Raw genomic sequence first — 8,530 nt, 5'->3', positions numbered from 1 at the left:
AATTTAGTTACTGAGGTATGTAACTTGGGCACCGTTTCACCTAAACTTCAGTTCACTTTCTCCACTGTTGTCACATTTCTTCTGTTTTATTTTAACATAGCATTTATTTCATGATAAAAGAAGACAGAGAGAGAGAGAGAGAGAGAGAGGCAGTCACTCCCACGGAACTCTCAGATCGTCATCCCTTCAAGCCCTCCCACCTCGGCCAGTGAGGATCACGGGTGTGGGTGTGTGCTGGCATGCACAGGCGAACCTGTGCGTGACCCTGGGACCTTCCCATATGGTCTCAACATCATGGGACATCACGTCACTGCTGTGCCACCACGGCAGGTCACGTGTCTTCTGTTTTTGTCTTATGTAATTAATTATCTTATGAAGGTAATAATGTTAGCATTTCGAGCTTCTTTTGGAGCTGGCTGAACATGTAAATCCTAATTCGGGAACATGTGTACCTTTCTACTCTCAGTGACATCCAGCGGAACGTGTCGCAAACCGAGTTTACGCAGTTGCTCCCGCCTCCATGCTAATGATCATTTCCGCCCTTGTTTTTAATTACTACATCTTGGGAACCAGCAGTTAGCGTAATGGCTATGTCGCTGGACTCCCATGTAGTCGACCGCGGTTCGCGTCCCGGACCCGGTGGCTTAAAACTCACGCCGGGCGCGTGTGCGTGCGTGTCCAAGATCCCGAGAGGAGAACGGAGGAGAAGGGATTGCTGCGTGGCCATCCCCCCTGGGGGCTGATTTCTCGCTTTCTGTCTCTATGTCTCTCTCTGTCTGTCTGGCGAGCGCAGGCACCCTATAGCGAAAACCTCTCAAAAAAAAAAAAAATCTACCGTTCTTCTGTTTTAGCCTATTGTGTGGCTAAGATTAGAAATACCCACATCTGGGTGGTTTGTAAAATAGCGGTTTACTGTAGATCATGGTGTTGGAGTCCACAGTCGAGGGGTCATAGCTGATGGGGTCTTCTTGTTGGTGGGCCACATGGCAGACAGAACAAGAGGGTGTCTGTGTCGCCGACTCTGTCTCAGTTCCTTTCCTTATCAACCTTCCAGAAGCCAATCCTGCCACCCCACTCTGACCCTAATCTCACCCCAAAGGCCCCACCTCTCAACACTCCAGTTGTATTACGTTTCCAGTCTCTTAGTCAGTTAGAGTGACTCACCTAATATATCAATCTGTGGGAGACACATGCAAACCATAGCAGAAACCTAGCACTCGGTCATTTATATATTTGATTTTTTTTTTTGGGGGGGGAGAGGTTTTTGTGTGTGCTTGCCAGAAAGACAGAGAAAGACAGAGAAACAGAAAGCAGGAAGTCACCCCCCAGGGGGGATGGCCATGCTTCAGTCCCTTCTCTTCCATTCTCCTCTGGGATCTTGGGCATGCACGCATGTGCGCCTGGCGTGAGTTTCAGCCACTGGGTCTGGGACTCAAACCACAGTCGGCTACATAGGAGTATAGCAACATAGCCATTACGCTAACTGCTGGCTCCTTCTATTTGATTTTTCTAAGTTAACAAGTATTTATCAAATACTTAGCGTGCACAAGGCAGTGTCCTAGACTCTGGGAATTAGCAGTGAACAGAGCTGATAACAGTCTCTGCCTGCTTTAGCTTACAGATGAGTAGGGTAGGAAGACAGTCAATGTAATAAATGTGTTATATACAGGATAGTGACATGTCTCCACAAAGCCAGCTTCACGTGGCCTTCTCCTTTCCGGGTTCCTGTGTCTTCTCTTCTGTCCCTTACATGTAAACACATCACTGCATTCAGGGACCACTTGGGTAATCCACGATGATCTCATCTCAAAACTCACAACTTGGTTATACCTATACAAACTCTCTTCTCAAATAAGGCCGGAGTGACAGAACCCAGGATTTTGGGAGTTTGTAGATTTTTCTTTTGTGGGACCAAACTTTTACCCACTATAAGAACAAATAATCATGTAGCTTTTTAAAAATTTTATTTATTTTATTCTTTTTTTAAAACTTTCTATCACTATGCATCATTTGGCTTGTAAAGAGAATTTACCCAACATGAAATACTTCTCAGAACAGTCAAGTTGAGAATACTATATGTGTCATCATCAACAGGTAATAAACCATGTCTGTGTCCCACAAATGTCATGCCTCTCTATCTGTTCTCACGTTATCCTTCTCTGTACTCTTCTCTTTACCCCTTCTCTGTTCCACACTGTCTTCAGCATCCCTAACTATTTTCACTGCTTTTATGTCCTCCAATATTTCCATCCCTACCACAGAGTGCAGAAACTTGGTATATGTTAAGTGGATACATACAATATCTTTCTTTCATAGCCTGGCCGGCTTCACTCAGCAATAAATCTTCCATATTTGACCACTTTCTATCAAATGCCAGGGTCTTGTTGCTTTTTATGGCTGAATAGTATTCCATGGATTATATGTGCCACACTTTTTTAATCCATTCATCTGTTTGTGGACATTTGGGCTGGTTCCATGCCTCAGCAATTGTGAATAATGCCATAATAAACATTGATGTACAAGTGCTTTTCTTTCCTTTCTTTCTTTCTTTTTTTCTTTCTTTCTTTTTTTTTGAGAGGCTTTTTGCTGTAGGGCATGTGCGCTCACAATAAAGACAGAGAGATAGAGAGATAGAAAGTGAGAAATCACCCCCCAAGGGGGATGGCCACGCTGCAATCCCTTCTCCTTCATTCTCCTCTCGGGATCTTGGGCACACATGCACACACCCGGCATGAGTTTAAGCCACCAGGTCCGGGACTCGAACCGCAGTCAGCTACATGGGAGTTCAGTGACATAGCCATTACCCTAACTGCTGGTCCCTGCAAGTGCTTTTCTGACTGAGCATTTTCCTGTCCTTTGGATCATACAGATTTAAGGTGGATAGGGGAGGACAAGTAGAATTGCTTTCCATATTCCTTTTTAAAGTTTTTAAAATTGCATGTGTTTGCCAGAGAGAGAGAGAGAGAGAGAGAGAAAGAGAACCACAGAACCACCTCAATGGGGCCTGGTCATGCCACAATCCTTCTTGTCCACTTCTCCATCCTGATGGGATCTGGGCACACATGCACACACACCTGGTGTGCTTTTTACGCCTCCAGGGCCAGATTTTGAACCACTGTCGGCCAAATGGGATCTGATTGCCTTAATCGCTTGGTCATGTGGCCAGCCTATTTGCAATGCTCAATTGGATGTTATGGGGAAGACCTTTCTGAAAAATCTGGGAGAGGCAAAGGAGAGACTTGCAGATTTCTGGAGCAGAGTACCCCAAAAAGTAGGAATGCAAATGTGACGGCCTTGCCTGTGTTGCTCAGAAACGAGTCCCAGGTCAGGTGAACTGCTGAGGGCCCAGGCAGGCCTTATCCCGAGCTTGCTGGGAGTACAGGGAGGGCCATAAGCAGAGAAATGACACCACCTGGCCGTTTGGCAGCACTGCAGCTGCGTGAGAACAGACGGGAGGAGCAAAGGCGGAGATGAGATCTGCTTGGACGTGGTTGTAACATGGGGTCCGACGGTGCCCTGACCCACACTGGCTGCTGCAGATGTGATGAAAAGGAGTTGGATTCTGTGTGTGTGTGTGTGTGTGTGTGTGTGTGTGCACGTGTGTGTTTTAGAGATTTTTGCTATAAGGTGTGTATGCTCGTTGGAGATGGAGAGACAGAAAGCAAGAAATCACCCTCTGGAGGGATGGCCTTGCCATAATCCCTTCTCCCCTATTCTCTCAGGATTTTGGGTATGCACACACATGCGGTAGGTGTGCTGCAAGCCACCAGGTCTGGGATTCAAACTACGGTCAACCACATGCAAGTCCAGCACCTTTAACCACAACGCCACCTGCTGGCCCCCTGGCTGTGTTTTAAAGATACTGCTCGCAGGACTTGCTGTGGATCAGATGTGGGGTAGAAGGAAGAGAGAAACCAAGGACAACTTCAGGTGTTTGGTGTGCGTAGATGGAAAAAATGAAATCATCATTGCAGAGATGCACAAGATTAGGGGTTGGAAGCTTAGCTCTGAGAAACCAAGTTGTATTATTCACTAAGACATGGAACCAGCCCAAATGTCCACACAGAGATGAATGGATTGAAAAAGTGTGGCACATATACTCTATGAATACTATCCATCCACGTAAAACAAGACCCTGCCATTTGATAGCAAGTGGTCGGATATGGAAGATTTATTGCTGAGTGAAGCAAGCCAGGCTATGAAAGAAAGCTATTGTATGTATCCTCTTAATATATACCGACTAGTCACACTCTATGGTAGAAATTGAAATATTGGAAGGCATAAAAGCAGTGAAAATAGTTAGGGATGCTGAAGCCAGTGTGGAATGTGGAGGGGAGTGGTGGTGGTGGTGGTGCTTCAGCCCCACTCAGGCCGGTCTAGGGACAGAGCCGAGGAAACCCAAGGGGCAGCAAGTCGAGTGGTGCATCCGATCATTCAATTAGCATGTAATGAGAAGGCACTGGATTCTTGAGCAGGGCCAGGTGCCTTGGCAGATGGTCGGCCAGAGGCCTGCAGGGAGCAGAGCTGGAGCAGGCGATGGGCACCAGAGTGAGCGTCTTGGTTTTTAACCTGAGAGCTGACCGGAAGGCCTCTGCTGTGACAAGGCACCGGACAAATAAGAGAATGGCACACCCCTTCGAAGCCAACCTGCCTCGTCCCTGGTCACCTCGTGCTGACCACAGAGGTCTGAGGATGCAGTGGCAGCAGTACAGCATTAGAGGGGACACCCGGGCCCAACACCGCACCTCCCATTCTCCAAGGCTACTCTGTTGTGAGTGTCCACCCAAGACCAGTGCCAATCCAACACGGCCCCACTTGTGGCAGGCACATCACCCTGGACCCTGAGGTTCCAAGGTGACCTCCCTGAGAGTGTTCTCCTGTTAACCTATAGCATGCAAATACTGCCTCCAGTCCTTCCTGGGGAGCCAACCTAAGACAGGAAGAGAGAGAGACACAAACAGAAGAGGGAAAGTAGAAAAGAAGGAAGAGGGACGTCCAGCATGATGTCTCTGATTGATTCGCAGAAGAGTTATCGCTTCTCTGTCTCTGCGTCCACATCACAAACGCACGCACGTGTGTATTTTGTTACATGGTGTTCCAAACCTCCACTAGGTGGAGAGCTTGCATCAGGTTTGTCGCCCAGCTAGCCGGTCTGGGCGTTGCTTGCATTATTTATTTATTTATTTAACCATTAGTGAAATGAAATGATGGGTTCTAACCAGCGATGAAATGCATTTATGACTCTTCTTAGCGGCCTATGCTTTTCGCACATTACAGGCCTGAAAACATTATGTAGGATTACATTTCTCTTGTGGTGGAGTGTTAACTATGGAATGTTTTAAGTACAAAGAGATGAACTGTGTGAGGACAAGGCTAATGTGTCCACGCTATCATTTTTTTGTTGAATGCTGCCTCTTGATTAGTTTATCGTGATTTATTCTAGGCTCTTTTAAATTCGCAAGATAGTGTTTTGTTTGGTTTTATTAATTTCTAGAAGTATTGATTGAAAGACGGCTGCAGATTAAGAAAACCATTTTATTCATTCAAGCCTTACCCATTGATGCACTTTTCACATTTGAATTTTCTAGCACTAGGTGATGGAATTTCTTTTCATAGGCTTTGTTATTCTTGCTGATTATTGAGAAAGTTTTACTGAGGTCACAGAATGTAGGTTAATAGAATTTAGTACACTGTGCGCTCCTGGCCACAGCTCTGAGTGGTAGGAATGTGGCCCAGTTCAGCAGCCAGCCAGCCCAGCTGCAGGAACTCTGCACCAGGAATCCTTGCTGGCTCTGTGGTCTCATTTCCTGCCACCAGGATCGAGAGCCATGGATGGCATTGCTAATCCTGGCCAGCTCTGCACACAGTCCCAGCGGGGCCTCCCTCAGCCAGTCTAGCCCTGGGTCTCCAGCTCTTCAGAGTGAACTCTCATCTCTAGGCCAAGTCCAGCCACTGCTGGTGTTTTTAAGGCCTTCAAGCTAAGAATAATTTTTATAATGATACACCCACAATTGATTTGATGATAGGAAATAGGAGTTCAAATCACAATTAAGCGAAATGTTCTTCCTCTGCCCTCAATTTCATTCTTTTTATTAGTAGAACTGTATTGCAAAAAATGATGTTTGGGACCAGCAGTTGGCATAATGGCTATGTCATTGAACTCCCATGTAGTCGACTCTGGTTCAAGTCCTGGATCCATTTGCTTCAACTCATACTGTGTGCGTGTGCGTGTGTGCCCAAGATCCTGAGAGGAGAATGGAGAAGAAGGGATTGCAGCGTGGCCATCCCCCTTCGGGGATGATTTCTTGCTTTCTGTCTCTCTGTCTCTCTCTTTCTGGTGAGTGTACACACCCTATAGTGAAAGCCTCTCAAAACAACAACAACAACAACAAAAAAAACATGATGCTCAATGATTCTTTTCATATTTTAAATTTTTGCCTTTTTAAATTTGTCAGAGAGACTAGGTGCTTGACAGACACAGAGAGAGAGAGAGTAAGGGAGAGGGAAATCTCACTGCCCTCTAATGGGATGTGGTCATGCCACAATTCCTTCTCCTCCGTCTCTCCATTCTGTTGGGATTTTGTACAAGGGTCTGGCATGATTTCCAAGTTGCTGAACTGGCATTCAAACCACCCAGGTGGCCATGTGGGATCTGGCTCCTTTAACCATTAAGCCATGGGGTGGCCCTATATTTTGCATCTATCAGTGAAAATGTGTGGGAGCTTGTTTTCTCTCTTACTACATAAGTAGCTACATAATGTACCTTATTTTGTCTCTTGTCTTACAAATCCTAAAGTATTTCCTGTGTGGCCTTTACAGAAAACGCTTGCTCCTGCTGCTTTAGAGGGATATTAATTTTTGACACCTTGTAACATTGTGGGTAAAATAGTGTCTTTTCTGGACACAGGTTTTCCTGTTATTTGTTTATGTATTTTATCTGAAAGGTAACTGTGACAACCAAACGTTAGGAACCACCCGTCACCATGGGGACTGGGCCTACCCAGTGGAATCACCGTCATCATTGCTTAAACTATTATGGGGCCAGTGCACAAAGGCTGACTGCAACACTGCCCACCACGAATTTGAGGGGTCAACATTAGGGCTGAATTGAATGAAGAAAAACTTAAAGACAATTCTTTTTTTTAAAAAAAATTAAATTTTTAAAATTTGCTACAGGGCACATGAGCTCAGCAGAGAAAGAGACAGAGATGAGAGAGAGAGAGAGAGAGAGAATGAGAAAGCAAGCTCCAGGTCTGGGACTCACACTGGTCAGCATGTGGAAATCCAGCACCTCAACCATCATGCCACTTTCTGGCCCCTTAAGACAGTTCGTTAGCCATAATCACAAAGTGTAAGATACTGTATTGGGGCCACAGCGCGACATGCTGCCCGGGCCCCCAGTCTCCCTGGGCTACATCCCCCAGGCATGGCACAGGGCCTTGCCTCATTACGGCAGCACGGCACAGCATGCTTGACTTCATGCTCGGCCCCAAAGCTGATGGTGAGACCATTCTAAAAGGGCTCCAGTCCATTTTCCAGGAGTCGGTACACACCTGGCAGGACCATGGCTACTTAGCAACCTACTCTGTCAAGAATGGCAGCTTTGCCAATTTGAGAATTTACCCACATGGATGGGTATTGCTGGACCTTCAGAGTCAACGACAGTGATGTGCAGGGCCAAGAAGAAATTGACAGCCTCCTGAACAAAATAGAAGAAAGAATGAAAGAATCGAATCAGGACAGTCCTGGGCAGGTAAAGAGATGACCACCCACCATCTGAGGAGGGGCCATTGACAGATGCTGGCCCACCGCTGTTGGGGCCTGGTCGAGTACGGCATAGATGAAGTGGTGTATGATGAAGAGTCACCTTATCAGAACATTAAAATCTTACACTGGGAGATTACGCTGGCAAGGAGGTGCCGACTCTGGGAGGAGGAGATGGCAGCATATTATGTGGAACAGTCAAATTGAAACTGAACACGGTCACTGTGGTAGAGACTGACCACATGGTGACTGATGGATGTAAAAAATACGTGTGAAAAACGTGTGATGATGTCTTAGATAGTCTTTTTTTGTTTTTTGAGGGGAAGACATTTCAGAATTTATTTTATTTTTTAAATTTCTTTTTATTTCCATTTCTTTTATACATTCTATCTCATGTTACTTAGGTTACAAAGTGAATATTCCAACATGTGTACATTTCTCACCAGTGCAGTTGACAGTACTATAAAGTTATCTTCAATAGATAATAATCCATTTCTTTGTCCCATAAATGCCTTGCTTCTCTATTTTTCTCGTTCATGTCCTCCCTCAGACTCTAGTCCTTCATCCACCCTCTTCCCACACTGTATCTGGTATTCACAACCTTTTTACTTTTTTTTTTGTTTTTTCGAGAGGTTTTTGCTATAGGGCGCATACGCTCACCAGACAGATATATAGAGAGACAGAGAGACAGAAAGCCAGAAATCACCCCCCAGGTAGGATGGCCATGCCGCAATCCCTTCTCCTCCATTCTCCTCTCAGGATCTTG

The 8,530-nt window shown here is 45.8% G+C and overlaps 1 pseudogene; it reads left to right on the top strand.

The window, feature by feature from the left end:
- The first annotated feature begins 4,536 nt into the window (after positions 1-4,536).
- LOC102481285 (spermine synthase pseudogene) overlaps positions 4,537-8,530 on the top strand; it is a 5,741-nt pseudogene continuing 1,747 nt past the window's right edge.

This window comes from Tupaia chinensis, unplaced genomic scaffold, assembly GCF_000334495.1.
Source record: "Tupaia chinensis unplaced genomic scaffold, TupChi_1.0 Scaffold000421_1, whole genome shotgun sequence".
NCBI lineage: Eukaryota > Metazoa > Chordata > Mammalia > Scandentia > Tupaiidae > Tupaia > Tupaia belangeri.
Note: the sequence above shows the minus strand (reverse complement) of the source record. Positions and strands in the feature narration are given on the sequence as shown.